Source organism: Salvelinus fontinalis, chromosome 1, assembly GCF_029448725.1.
Source record: "Salvelinus fontinalis isolate EN_2023a chromosome 1, ASM2944872v1, whole genome shotgun sequence".
NCBI classification, from domain to species: Eukaryota; Metazoa; Chordata; class Actinopteri; order Salmoniformes; family Salmonidae; genus Salvelinus; species Salvelinus fontinalis.
This window is the reverse complement of record NC_074665.1, coordinates 67270935-67287169: the sequence shown is the minus strand read 5'-3', so window position 1 is coordinate 67287169 and position 16235 is coordinate 67270935.

The following is a 16235-nucleotide window of genomic DNA, read 5'->3' as shown; positions in this document are numbered from 1 at the left end:
CTTAAATGTAATGTAAATGTAATCATAAAATTGATTAGAATTATAAAATGAATAAATAATAATATCTGTAATGGGAAAAACACAGTGATATTTGAAGTATTGTATTAGAATAAGACATTAAGTCATCTGTAGTATTCAGAAATAATGTCTGTACTATATAGAGCTTGGTTTGAGAAGAGAAATTAAGTGATGTGACAAATGCATTTTTAATTGGAAAGGGGATTCGCTCTACCTTGGAAAAATAGTAAATAAAAGGTGTATAATACATGGGAGTATTTAGGAAAAAAATACAATAATTAGTGGCATGACAACAAAATGACTGTTTCCATAGAATAGGGAGAGAAGGACACTATTACCTGATAAACAGGATAAATAGGACAAGGGAATTAAACAGTCACATGGGACCAAAATGTGAAGCTCGATTTGCAGGCGTTCTGATGTCAACATTCTATCATCAGAAAATACTTTGCGATGGGGTTGTGTGTGTGGTTCCTCTAGTCCTCGCAGACGTGCGGGTGATTGGCAGAACTATTGACAAGATCTAAGAACCAATAAGAAAATAGCTCTCTGTTCTGGATATAGGTATATCGGGTATGAGAAAAATTAGTGTAATGTGACATTAGAACTTAGTGCGGTAGAAGGAAATGCCGCTATACAAGAGTATATATCCTTGTCAAAATAACAAACAACTAATTGGTTTGAGGTTAGTGAGAATGGAATTTTTTACTTGGCGGTGTATAGTCTCTGAGCGAACAATGAGTGTTTCATAGAGATTACAGTTTATATGTGGTCAAGAAGAAGTATTAGATCACGTTTGACTTGACATCTAGTAGAGTAACGACGGAATTTTAATTGTTAGACATTCTATACCACAATTCTCTGGAACTGTTAAAGACGCTTTAGAATAAAATCTATGGATAAGTAAAATTATTGGTTTGCTGACTAAAAAGTAACATTGTGAATATTAACGATATGTACACTTTCTTTTCCAGAAAGAATAAGGGAAAAAAAAGGGTTTTTTAATCTTCTCTGGTCAAAAATGTCATTGGAGACTGCATTACTGTGGAAAGCAGTTAATTAAAGTCAGCCGCTTTAAAAATAAAAATATCTGGATAAGGCTAAAACATGGAGTTCTGGATGAGTGAGTTCAGTCCCTTTGCTATTACACCATGTACTGGGAATGAATATGCATTAGTAGATATATTGGAAGGGTTTTTTCCAATTCAGTTTCAAATTGGGTATGCAAAAGGATGAACATGTTTTTGAAAAATGTATTTAAGTTGCTCCTAAAGAAAGAGGGAGTGGAAACATATTAATGGTGTCAAAATGCCCTGAATCCTAGGAATTTCCTGTGAAAGACTGATCACCTTTTACTAGAAATTGTTGGAACAGGTGGGATTTACTTATAAAATGTTTAAGACACCAGACTCTATTCAAACTGTATAATTACTTTGAAAATCTATTATGTCTCTGGGAAAATTATGAAGAGTTGTACCCTTAAATTGAATAAGTTATTCGAATAGGTTTATTTTATTTTTTATTTTTGATATAACATGGGTTCACAGGTAAAACTATCAGTTCCTTGGGGTTATGGTCTTTGGGTAAATACACAAATGTGTTTTGTTCATTATGCATATAAAAAGTGTTGAAAGTTATTCCAACGGGTTTATTGGAGTGTAGGTTTGTGAGGGTTTTTGTTGATAAATACATCATCTGTAATTCATCTGAGAGAACACTGGTGGAATAAGGGAGTTATCATAAGAAGGTGACGTCAGAATGCTTTAAGGCATGGGAGAGAATATCACTACAAGTGGGTGTGGAGCTCAAACCCACCCTAACCGACTGAACAGTGAGGGACAACTGTGTCTGATGACCTGTGAACTGTATCTAAAAAAAAGACATGCTGAAATGATATGGGCCAGGGAGAGTAATGACTTAAAGGATTGGGGTACTGATCTTTTTATTATCAGGCCACAAATGAGAGAAAAACTGAGACAACGGGGCTATTGGAAAATAGATAATACTGGTATTTAAAGTGTTTAGTATAAATGTTAATTATTAAAGGGATGTTGTGTATTGAATAGATAAGGTCAAATTTGAGTTAAAGTAAACACTAAGGACTGTTATCCTGAATATTGGGTTGGAAAATGAATTTAAGAAATAACTGTTTAGTTATTTAGATATAGAACTGTTTAAATTTAATAGGCCTAGGGAAGCTCTGGAAACTAATCCTGAGACAAGGTGGTTGACAAAACTTACAGAATATTAGATTAAAGTTATTTTTTTTATTTTTTATTTTTTTGTTTTATAATGTCATTGGAATTGGAATGATAAAATCTAATGTTTAATTGAATAAAAAGATAGTATGTTGTGCGATGATACCCAAGAATGAAGAAGAAAGAGACCAATAATAACATGGGCATAGAATGAAACAGATGGACGTTTTCTCCAGGTTTAATTACATTACGAATAGTGGAAATTTATTGCAAATGTGTAATTATTATAATTTTTTTTTTTTTTTTTTTTCTCTCTTTTTCTCGTTTGATCAATTTATTTTTGTTTTGAGGAACATAAGGTTGTGTATATGTTCCTGAGGAGGGATTGATACTGATATCAATGATATATAAATTGACTTAAGGATGTTTTAAGTATGTATCAAACAATGGCTGTTATGGGTTAGGAAAAAAACTGTGACTACATTGGCCATATGAGGGGGCTCATAAATGAAGGTAATGGTAGTGAAGGGGTGTTATTTCTAGAAACTATGTATAATAATAGAGATAACTCACAGAAAAGGAAAGACAGCTGACTGTGTAAAATATAGGGAAAATTCTAAAGTAAATAGGTGGAAACCTGGATCCTCCAACCAAGATTTCTGGAAAACCACAGGATCAGGGCTGTAACCATACTGGCAAGTTTAGCATGAAATCTTGAATAGCAATATTTTCTGTTGAATCTAAACCCTTTCAGGTTAGGGACTGCACCACTGAGGTATAAAAGAACTGGAGTCTGTGTCCAAGATGTCCGACCATTGTTTTCAACGTAATCTACTCACATTCTCGTTTGCCGATTCATGGACGGACCATCTATAGCCGCAAAGCATCCAGTTTACACGTCCCAACTTCACATGCGCACTAGCAATCGGTGCACACCGGGAAGCGCGATTGGATGAATACAAAATGTTCATATCTTTGGCTGTGAGTGATAAAAAATGTTTTGCCTCATTGACAATTATTTGAATAATACAATGGATAGTTGGTTCACAAAGGTTCTGACTAAAGTGTCTTATTAGGAATTTTCAGATCTGACTTCTCTATGTGGCAGTCTATGGAAATTGTCTTTCTGTGCCGGGCATCAGTTAAACTGCAACAGCAAAGCAAGACTGTTGGAGCAGTCGAAACCATGCTTCTAGACTGGAACCCTTGCCCCTTGGATGGCACACACACACACACACACACACACACACACACACACACACACACACACACACACACACACACACACACACACACACACACACACACACACACACACACACACACACACACACACACACACACACACACACACACACACACACAATAACAGGAGTAGAGTTGAGACAATTAAGATATTCTTTAGGGAAATTAGAATCAGCATGTTCAAGAGAGGGTGACATTATAAATGAAACACTATTGAGATGTTACATCTGAAGTACTAGAGTTTTTGAATATCCCAAGAAAATGCCCAGGTTTTAGCTCATTAAGACATAACTAATTGGCCATCTGGTCACCATAACAAGAATGATTCCTCTCTGCAAGATTATTTAGATAATTTGCTGGGTTGACCATTGATATTATATGGGAATGCCTTATATTCTGTCTCTGTGGTATGTTAACTCTGAGAGACTCCTGTTCAGAAAGATGTGTTGTTGTAGTGACTGTATCTCAGGATGACATCAGATGAGTTCACAGTTCCCCAAACCTATAGTAGCCGACGTACCTGCATTTAACCAGCCTGAGGCATTTAGTCATCATGAGTACAATACCTTTACAGCTTGCAGCTATTAATCCTATGCTGTTTTTACCTTGGGAGAAATACTGATTCTAATGGTCCAAAGTAAATCATTCCATAAATTAATCTCTGGATTCAGTAGCCTTTTTTTCTGCACTTTAAATGTTACTCAAAAGTTAGACAACAAAGAGTAACACCTCCCCATCACTATAGGAGGGAAAGGGTAAAGATTCCTGCACAGATAAACACAAAATAAAGCTTTAATCCATCTTTATTGGTGGGCAGTGCTGTTGTGGACCCCCAATGCAGAGGCAAACAGAACACTCCCCTTCTGTGTGCAAATGGCACCTGCTGGAATAACAAACAACCATTGCCCTTCAGGGGAGAGCCAATCAAACCTGACACATCCTCCAGTCCTGTGCTCTGAGTGGCCACCTCTAGTGATTTCTAACAGTGCTCTCATCCAGAGACGTGCGGACTTCATGTCTGGCTCGGCAAAGAGCCCATTATGAGCGGTCTCCCACAGTTACTGCACTTCCAATCTAGCTGTGCCTCCTCTCCAGGAATAAAGGCCTCCCACACCAGGTGCCCAGAACTCACTATGTGCAACACAAACCTAATTGCCAGGTTTTTTGTTCTGTTGATAATTTAACCTCTAAAAGTCTAAGCCATTGGGGGGAGGGGTTTGATTTAGACACATGTTTAACCCCTTATTTTTGTTGGCACAAAACTACCTCCATACTTCCAATCGTCTCCCCTTTCCATAGTGTCACATTAGTTTGTAGCGCAAACAGCTCGGAGACTACAGACGGAAGTTGGCACATCAGCATTACCGACTTCAGACGAGTCCCGTGACACCTGTGGGGGTTGTTGAGCAAAACCGTTTGTACATTACAGACTTTTTTGTGAGAGAAGAAGATTTCTGTGATGTCTCATGGTCTGACAAATACTGCTGTAGCTCGGCCAACTTCCACCGCAGATGCGGAAGGCCGACATAGGCGGATGCAGTGGATTGAGACGCAGCCCATGCAAAAATCTGATATCTCTAGCTTAAACCGACTAAATTTGATGGGGATTTTTTTATAATGTTACTTAGGTTGCGTCAATAGACTCTTATTCATGTGCAGATCTATCTGATTTTACCTCCAAGTAAAGGACATTTTGAGGGTGTTTATAACAGGGAAATGCACTATTTATGGCGTGCCCAGCCATTTCTCAATACCATTGTCAAATACTGCAGCTTTACCACTGATATACTGAGGCAACAAGGACTTCAGTAGTCAGGGAGAACAATCTCAGCACCAGCTGAAAAGCACAGAGACAGTTATGAAGCCTTTGAGAAGAAATTAGACGCTCACACAAAAGCAAAAGATGCTCCTAACAGGAAGATGAGGTGCAAACAAACTATCAAAATCTCTGTGGTTCAATTACTGTAGAGAGTTTATCCTGAAAGTTGAACTTCCAGTAGTTGGGGTGTGTGATGATAGTGACGATGATAAAGTATCGAACAGTACAGCCACTGCCAGTTAATCCAAATGCCATAGATTGAATCTTTACCCCCAGACTGGATAAATTGGAAGACAGGACAAAATGATGCTGAAACTACAGCCAGGGGTCATAGAAGTTCACTGGTGACATGGAGTTCAGTATCAGAAGTGAGAGCAGTTATCTCAGCTGTTATTTTGTTGCTCAGAGTTGTTGAGGCGCCGCATCCTCCCTGTTAACCTCACTCTTCCGCTGCTGAACAGAAGGGGCACCACAGTAAGCCCATTTATTATTTTAACAGTCATCTGTCAGTCCCTGCTGTGAGTTTCATTTGGTTGTTATCTTGGCTGCCCCCCCCCCAAAAAAAGAATTAAAAGTGCCACATAAAATATAAGATCAAATAAAATCGTCCTGAACCTTTAAATCGTGCAATGAAAAGAGAAAATATAACCTGTTGTTTTCGGAGTTGTCATGCCCTGACCATAGTTTTCTTTGTATGTTTATATGTTTTGTTTGGTCAGGGTGTGATCTGAGTGGGCATTCTATGTTGTATGTCTAGTTTGTCTGTTTCTGTGTTTGGCCTGATATGGTTCTCAATCAGAGGCAGGTGTTAGTCATTGTCTCTGATTGGGAACCATAGTTAGGTAGCCTGTTTTGTCATTGTGGGTTGTGGGTGATTGTCTATGTGTAGTGTTTGTGTCAGCGCGATTGTTATTTAGCTTCACGGTTGTTTCTTTGTTGTTTTTGTAGTGTTCAGTTTTTCCATTAAAATGACAAACACTTACCACGCTGCGTATTGGTCCTCCGATCTTTCTCGCTTCTCCTCGTCAGATGAGGAGAATGAAAACAGCCGTGACAGGAGCATATGACAAATAAAATGTGATTTGATTTGATTTGATCTAGGCTACAGTTAATACAGTAAATGCACAAAAAAAAGTATCAAGATTTTTTTAGTTTGCTCAAACATTGTTAAAACATGGTTTAAACATTATGCTGTATACAAGCTTTTGCAGCAACATAGCGCCTAAAGGGATGGGCCAGTGAACTTTGCTTACAGGGTGGCAGGTAGCCTAGTGGTTAGCGTGTTGGGCCAGTAACCAAATGGTTGCTAGATCGAATTGACAAAGTGAGAAGGAGGAAGCCTGTACAGAAAAAAATATTCTAAAACATGCATGCTGTTTGCAACAAGGTACTAAAGTAATACTGCAAAAAATGTGGCAAAGCAGTTAACTTTATGTCCTGAATACAAAGTGTTATGTTTGGAGAAAATCCAGTAAAACACATTACTGAGTACCACTCTCAATTTTTTCAAGCATAGTGATGGAAGCATCATATTATGGGTATGCTTGTAATCGTTAAGGACTGGGGAGTTTTTCAGATTGAAAAAATAAACGGAATGGAGCTAAGAACAGGCAAAATCCTATAGGAAAACCTGTCTCAGTCTGCTTTCCACCAGACACTGGGAGATTAATTCACCTTTCAGCAGGACAATAACCTGGGGGACCCAAGTGGCGCAGCTGTCTAAGGTATTGCATCTCAGTGCTAGCGGCATCACTACAGACCCTGGTTTGATTCCAGGCTGTATCACAACCGGCTGTGATTGGGAATCCCATAGGGTGGCGCACAATTGGCCCAGCGTTGTTAGGGTTTGGCTCGGGTAGGCCGTCATTGTAAATAAGAATTTGTTCTTCGCTGGCTTGCCTAGATAAATAAAGGCTAAATAATAAAAAATAAACACAAGACCAAATTCGCATTGGAGTTGCTTACTAAGAAACCAGTGAATGTTCCTAAGTGGCCAAGGTACAGTTTTGACATAAATCTGCTTTAAAACTTCTTCTGGCTGCAAGCCCGACGTCGGTACACTTATGACAACAGCCAGCTCAAGTGCAGGGCGCGAAATTCAAAATATATATTTTTTAAATATTTAACTTTCACACATTAACAAGTCCAATACAGCAAATGAAAGGTACACATCTTGTGAATCCAGCCAACATGTCCGATTTTTTAAATGTTTTACAGCGAAAACAGCACGTATATTTATGTTAGCTCACCACCAAATATAAAAAAAGGACAGACATTTTTCACAGCACAGGTAGCATGCACAAAGCCAACCTAACTAACCAAGAACCAAACAAACTAACCAACAAACAACTTCATCAGATGACAGTCTTATAACATGTTATACAATGAATCTATGTTTTGTTCGAAAAATGTGTATATTTCAGGTATAAATCATAGTTTACATTGCAGCTACAATCAGAAATTGCACCGAAAGCAGCCAGAATAATTACAGACACTGTAACGGCTTTCCTCCTCCTCTTCATCCGAAGAGGAGGAGCAGGGATTTGACCAAAACGCAGCGTTGTGATATGACATGATGATTTATTTTACAAGACGAAGACGAAACGAAATACACTTGGATAATTACAAAACAAATAAACGATGTAGACAGACCTGGACGACGAACTTACATGAAACACGAAGAACGCATGAACAGGGAAAACTGACTACATAAAAGAACGAACATACAAACTAAACCGAAAACAGTCCCGTGTGGCGCAACGACATACACAGACACAGGAGACAACCACCCACAAACTAACAGTGTGAAAACACCTACCTTAATATGACTCTCAATCAGAGGAAATGAAAACCACCTGCCTCTAATTGAGAGCCATATTAGGTCACCCTTAAACAAACATAGAAACAGAAAACATAGACTGCCCACCCAAACTCACGTCCTGACCAACTAACACATACAAAAACTAACAGAAACAGGTCAGGAACGTGACAGACACCAACGTCAAATACCTAATTACTCATCATAAAACATTTCTGAAAAATACATAGTGTACAGCAAATGAAAGACAGGCACCTTGTGATTCCAGCCAATATTTCCGATTTATTAAGTGTTTTACAGCGAAAACACAATATAGCGTTATATTAGCTTACCACAATAGCCAGAAAGACAAGCCATTTCCCAGCAGTAAAAGTTAGCGATCGTAACAAACCAGTAAAAGATATATAATTTTTGACTAACCTTGATATTATTTATCAGATGACAGTCCTATAACATCAGGTTATACATACACTTATGTTTTGTTCGAAAATGTGCATATTTAGAGCTGAAATCAGTGGTTATACATGTTGCTATCTTAGCTACTTTTTCCACAACGTCTAAACAGCAACGATATTTTTCTGACACTTTTTCTGACACACAGATTCTGACCAAATAGCTATTCATAAGCATAACTAAAAAATACATGTTGTATAGGAAATGATAGATCCATTAGTTCTTAATAAAATCGCAGTGTTAGAATTCTAAAAAATAACTTCATTACGATATCCAGCTTCGGTATAGCTAGAGTACCCCAAAGTTGGGCGCCGGCGACTAGTTCACATGCACGACAGATATATGAAATAGCATCAAAAAATGTTTCTTACTTTTGCTGATCTTCCATCAGAATGTTGGACAAGGTGTCCTTTGTCAAGAACAATCGTTGTTTGGATTTAGAACGTCCATTTTCCCTCTTGAATTAGCAAGCGCACTAGCCAAGTGGCACAAAGCTCTCCATGTCAACAAACGGAAGAGAACGGAACACGGCAAAACTCCCGACAAATTTTCAATAATCTGATGAAACTATATTGAAAAAACATACTTTACGATGATATGGTCACATGTATCAAATAAAATCAAAGCCGGAGATATTAGTCGCCTATAACGGCAGCTAAACAGAAGGCAAATCCAGGTCCCCCTTCGCGCTCTCCAGAAAACAGGAAATGGGGGGCACGTCATACAAAGAGCTTGTATTCCACTTCAGACCAAGATAAACACTAAATATCTTCTCTCACCGCCTCTTGACATCCAGGGGAAGGTCTACGAAGTGCACGTATACTAATACGTATCATGTCCATTTATAGGCAGGAAGTAGAACAGAGCCTCGATTTCAGACTTTCTACTTCCTAGTCAGGAGGTTTGTGCCAAATGAGTTCTGTTTGACTCATAGATATAATTCAAACGGTTTTAGAAACTAGAGAGTGTTTTCTATCCAATAGAAATAATAATATGCATATTGTACGAGCAAGAATTGAGTACGAGGCCGTTTGAAATGGGCACCTTTTATCTGGCTACTCAATACTGCCCCTGCAACCCAAACAGGTCAAATCCACGGCAAGAACTGAAAATGGTTGTCTATCAATGATCAACCAATTTAAAGATATATATTTTTTTACCCCTTTTTCATGGTATTCAATTGTCTCTGTGTGTCCTCCAAAACACAACCCAACCAAGCCGCACTGCCCACTTAACCCAGAAGCCAGCCGCACCAATGTGTTGGAGGAAACACCATACACTTGGTGACCATGTCACCCAGCCCACCACAGGAGTCGCTAGTGCACGATGGGATAAGGACATCCCTGCCAGCCAAACCCTCCCTTAACCCGGACGACGCTGGGCCAATTGTGCGCCACCCCATGGGTCTCCTGGTCGCGTCCGGCTGCGACAGAGCCTGGACTCAAACCCAGAATCTCTAGTGGCACAGCTAGCACTGTGATGCAGTGCCTTAGACCATTGCACCACTCAGGAGGCCCAAGCAACAACCAATTTGACAGAGCTTGAAGAATTTTGAAAAGAATAATGGGTAAATGTTGCACAATCCAGGTGTGGAAAGCTCTTAGAGACTTACCAAGAAAGTCTCACAGCTGTAATCGCTGCTAAAGGTGCATCTACAAAGTATTGACTCAGGGGTGGGAATACTTATGTAAATGAGATATTTCTTTATTTCATTTTCAATATACACTGCTAAAAAAAATAAAGGGAACACTTAAACAACACAATGTAACTCCAAGTCAATCACAGTTCTGTGAAATCAAACTGTCCACTTAGGAAGCAACACTGATTGACAATACATTTCACATGCTGTTGTGCAAATGGAATAGACAAAAGGTGGAAATTATAGGCAATTAGCAAGACACCCCCCCAAAAAGGAGTGATTCTGCAGGTGGTGACCACAGACCACTTCTCAGTTCCTATGCTTCCTGGCTGATGTTTTGGTCACTTTTGAATGCTGGCGGTGCTCTCACTCTAGTGGTAGCATGAGACGGAGTCTACAACCCACACAAGTGGCTCAGGTAGTGCAGTTCATCCAGGATGGCACATCAATGCGAGCTGTGGCAAAAAGGTTTGCTGTGTCTGTCAGCGTAGGGTCCAGAGCATGGAGGCGCTACCAGGAGACAGGCCAGTACATCAGGAGACGTGGAGGAGGCCGTAGGAGGGCAACAACCCAGCAGCAGGACCGCTACCTCCGCCTTTGTGCAAGGAGGTGCACTGCCAGCGCCCTGCAAAATGACCTCCAGCAGGCCACAAATAAAGATGGATTAAAGCTAATAATTCTAAAAACATGTTTTCACTTTGTATTATGGGGTATTGTGTGTAAATGGCTGAGAAAAAACATCTATTTAATCCATTTTTGATTCAGGCTGTAACACAACAAAATGTGGAATACGTCAAGGGGTATGAATACTTTCTGAAGGCACTGTGTAAGTCAGTACAACTACAACTCTGATCTAAAGATGAGAATACGTTTTTTTCCTGAAAGACTTTGAAATTGTTTGACTTTAAAATGGCTTTAAAATGGCTAAACACACATGACTTTAAAATGGCTAAACACACATGTTTTTTATTTTATTCTTGAGAGCCTTATTGTAATAGACCCATGTGTAGGCTACCCAAGTTCTCCAGAGGTGACACTTGAGAAGTGGGAGCAACCGATTAAAGTGTTGAACACAGCACAGCAGGGTAAATTTACTCTTGTGAAAAATCTATCAACAATTGACGAGTCAGTGACAAATGTGTTCTTCAACTTCAGACAGGATGACCTCGCTAAAAGACAAATTTAAGACAGGAACAAAAGCAATCCTCTGTGAGAATCCTCTGTGAGATGAGATGCCAGACAATCAATAGCTACAGCTGAAGACGTTAATATCCCTGTAGTTATTTAAATCTGATATTGAATTAATCCTGTGTGGAATATAAATGAGTCATTATCATACTGAAAGCTACACTACATGACCAAAAGTATGTGGACAACTGCTCGTCGAACATCTCATTCCAAAATCATGGGCATTAATATGGAGTTGGTCCCCGCCTTTGCTGCTGTAACAGCATCCACTCTTCTGGGAAGTCACATCTGCATTGACCTCGTTTTGTGCATGGGGGCATTGTCATGCTGAAACAGGAAAGGGCCTTCCCCAAACTGTTAACACAAAGTTGAAGCATAGAATTGTCTGGAATGTCATTGTATGCTGTAGCATTAAGATTTCCCTTCACTGGAACTAATGGGTCTAGCCCGAACCAAGAAAAACAGCCCCAGACCATTATTCCCACTCCAACAAACTCTACAGTTGGCACTATGCATTGGGGCAGATAGTGTTCTCCTGGCATCCGCCAAACCCAGATTTGTCCGTCGGACAGCCAGATGCTGATTTACACTACTCCAGCTGACGCTTGGCATTGTATATGTTGATCTTAAGCTTGTGTGCAGCTGCTCGGCCATGTAAACCCATTTCATGACGTTCCCAATGAACAGTTCTTCTGCTGACATTGCTTCCAGAGGCAGTTTTGGAACTAGTGAGTGTTGTAACTGAGGGTAGATGATTTTTACAAGCTACGCGCTTCAGCACTCGGCGGTGCTGTTCTGTGAGCTTGTGTGGCCTACCACTTTGCGGATGAGCCGTTGTTGCTCCTAGACGTTTCCACTTCACAATAACAGCACATATAGTTGACCCGGGGCAGCTATAGCAGGGCAGAAATTTGATAAACTGACTTGTTGGAAAGGTGGCATCCTATGACGGTGCCACGTTGAATGTCACTGAGCTCTTCTGTAAGGCCATTCTACTGCCAATGTTTGTCTAAATAGATTGCATATGTGTGTGCTCGATTTTATACACCTGTCAGCAACCGGTGTAGCTGAAATAGCCGAATCCACTAATTTGAAGGGGTGTCCACATGCTTTTGTACATACAGTGTATGTTTTCTTCTATCATTTATTATCATCAGCTCATTCACTTTGCCAGTCATATTGACCCTGTATTAGAGAACCTTACAGGATTTTATGAAGCCAACTGTAACGGGTGTCGTAATCCTCCTCCTCAAACGAGGAGAGGAGAGAAGGATCGAAAGACCAAAATGCAGCGGGTTGTGAATACATAATGAATTTTAATAAACAAGACGAAACTAAACACACGAAGAACACTTGATACTTTACAAAAACAACAAAACATAGTATACAGACGTGGACACGAACTTACATACAACGTGAAGAACGCACGTACAGGAACAGACTACAAATACCTAACGACAATGAAACAGTCCCGTATGGTGCGCACATACACTGACACGGAAGACAATCACCCACAAACAAACAGTGAGAACACCCTACCTTAATGTGACTCTCAATTAGAGGAAAACGCAAAACACCTGCCTCTAATTAAGAGCCATACCAGGCAACCCAAAACCAACATAGAAACAGAAAACATAGACTGCCCACCCAAAACTCACGCCCTGACCATCACACACATACAAAACAACAGAAAACAGGTCAGGAACGTGACACCAACGTTGAGACAGTGTGTTAAGCTTTGGGGAGCGTGCATATTTCAGAAGCGTAATTCAAGAATTAGCAACTGCAACACTTTTTAAGGCCAACTGATTAAACTGTCGCAGTTCAATAGATTGATGAAAGAAACCAAATATGCTTTGTTTTCAAGTGCGATGGTAATTGCTTTAAACAATATTGTAGCACCAAATTGGATTCCCCCTATTAGAGATATTTCCCTTGTGGTGGTAATAGGCTTTGGATAGGAGGATTATTTGCTAATGTTAATATGGAAATCCTTCTCCAGTTGAGGGATCATAAAGAAAAATAACTTTGTAGTATGATGTAATAAATGCTTTTACTAAAATGTAATGTAAGAATCACAAAGTGCTTCAGTCTGTCTGAAAGCCTCAGCTTCGCACTTGTTTACGTTCCCTCATATGAGAAAAGCAGACTTTGATCCCCAGAAAATAACGTGACATGATGTGGAGCAGACATTTCAGCAGTGAGAGGAGACAATCTGCCGCAGGAGAGAAGACAAGTCTAGAGATGGAGAATGTCCTGCGCCATTGTTTCCTCTGCGATGCCATTATCCCAATTCTCCCAGCACCGCTACACAATACAGGGGATTACAAAATGTGGGTCATCGTCTCTATCAGCTAGGCAACACAGAGGGGGGAAAAAGACAGCAAAACCTGTGTTTAAATGATCTGTTCACAGTTGTCCTACTTACACATCCAAAACAAAAGCTTCCCTGCACCATGGCAGAATACACAGGCATGTGTGTTTGTGCTTCTGGTTACATAACGTTTGGTCGGGTGGTGTATACTTGCTGCTTCAGCTGAGCAGAACAGCTGTAGCTGTACCTGAGCACGGCTGGCATTGAGTCACTCTGGAGACACTAAGCAGATGTGTTTATTAGAAGGCTTTTCACTTCTGTCGCTGGCCCTGAAACCATCCGGGGAACACTTTGTGCATTGAACGTAAAGTAATGGTTGGACAGCAGTCTCTCTTGTACTATAGGATTCAAGTGAAACAGCATCACAGAGAGCGAAGAGGCACGGTGCAATGTGATATGATGAATAGGTGTTAAGTTTGTTAGTGGCTATGCTTAGCCATCATTTGTGAAGTGGCTTTCCAAGCTAATTCCTTTGCATTTGCCCAGAGGGCTAACAGAGGGCTAAGATTTAGTGTGAGGTTTGTGAGTGACTACATCTTCTGTCACAAAGTGGATTCCCATTATCCACTAGGCAGTCTGTTGTGGTGATGAAGGACCTCTGACATGGGATTACTGACAGAGGAATGATAATGATCACTCACAGGTTGGACTGAGAGGTTTGCCACAAAGTATCAGAGCCTCCCCAAAAATGATAAGGATTTGGTATGGCAGCACCACATTTAAACCAACGGTGTGTTTGGGGATAAATACTACAGCTGAATGAGGGAAAGGTTTAAGTAAATCAAATAATTGTAATGCTTCTTAAAAATGTTTATTTAAAACATGCTGTATCTAATCAAACTGTGAACATTTCTGTTATTTTCCATTTCTGTTATTACAGATGTGCACCATGAAGCATTGAACATACTAAAAATGCAGGGAGAAAAGTTGTGAAAATGTACAAAATAATGAGGGGAAATATCCACACACCCAGTTGATCTGAACCCTTAGCTCTCACAAAGCCATTCCCTACGCTGTTGTTTTTAGCATGCTACTGTTCTCTCCATCCCGCTTGAGCACTCCCAGCATTAGGATCCATGTAATGGCTGGCACACACTCAGTGGAAACTCTTGTGTGGTGGCAGCTGGAGGAATTCCTGTTCCAGCAGCCCTCGGGCACGGAGTTAAGTTTGTATTGTGACTGTATATTGGTCACCTCAGCCAGGACCATTTTGGAACTAATTCCAAAAGATAAACAGACAATGGCTTTATCAGGAGGCAGGCAGGCACACCGTGGCATGCTGCCCCCCCGTGCTCGCCCTTGTTCCCAGTCATTTTGCAACAGTTTGAACACTGAAATTCCTGTTTTGCCATTTTTCCGTTTTTTTCCTCCTCTATACAAGCATGCTGCAGCTCTTGTATTTTACATGCAAATAGTGTAGCCTTAAAAGGAATGATTAATTTGAGTTTAGCTGACGTTTGTTACATGCCTTCAGACACATCATGCCCATCTGTAAGACTAGATAGTGATGGTAAAAGTTTTTGAAAAAGTTTCTTTTTTTACCCCTTTATCATGGTATCCAATTGGTAGTTTTGTCTCATCTCTGCAACTCCCATACAGACTCAGGAGAGGCAAAGGTCGAGAGCCATGCGTCCTCCAAAACACAACCAAGCCGTACCGCTTCTTGACACAATGCCCGCGTAACCCGGAAGCCAGCCACACCAATGTGTCGGAGGAAACGCTGTACACCTGGTGACTGTGTCAGCGTGCACTGCACCCAGACCACCACAGGAGTTATTAGTGTGCGATGGGACAAGGACATCCCTGCCGGCCAAAGCCTCCCCTAACAACACTGGGCCAATTGTGCACTGCCCCATGGGTCTCCTGGTCGCGGCTGGCTGCAAAGAGCCTGGATTCTAACACAGAATCTCTAGTGGCACAGCTAGCCCTGCGATGCCATGCTTTAGACAACTGCGCCACTCGGGAGGCCCTAGTGACGGTAACAGTTGACGAATAAATCAAATCACACATTTTGCCAGTAGAAACATCAGAAAGATCGTAGTGGAAAATACATGCACATACAGTAGCATACTGTGTAGAAGCAGTTCTCCAATGGCCTGACCTGAGTTGGATACATTGTCACTTTGATCAACAACACAACAGGGTCGTTTCACCAATTTGGTGCCTTTTGAGAAGTGTGACTTGGTAAAAAAAAACAACAACATGTATTTCACTTAATTTTAACATTCTGACATAAAGAGCACGTGTTCAACTCAAGAGGTTAATAAGAGTCTATATCTAAGTAACATAATAAAAAAAATCCCTATCAAAATCTATCAGTTTAAGCTAGAGATATTTCAAGTTTCAAGATTCAAGTTGTAATGTCACATGCACAAGTACAGTGAAATTCCTTTCTTGCAAACTCAAAACCTAACAATGCAATAACCAATAACGATATTACTAGAAAAAAACACATGAGAAATAAGAATTGGAAATATGAAATA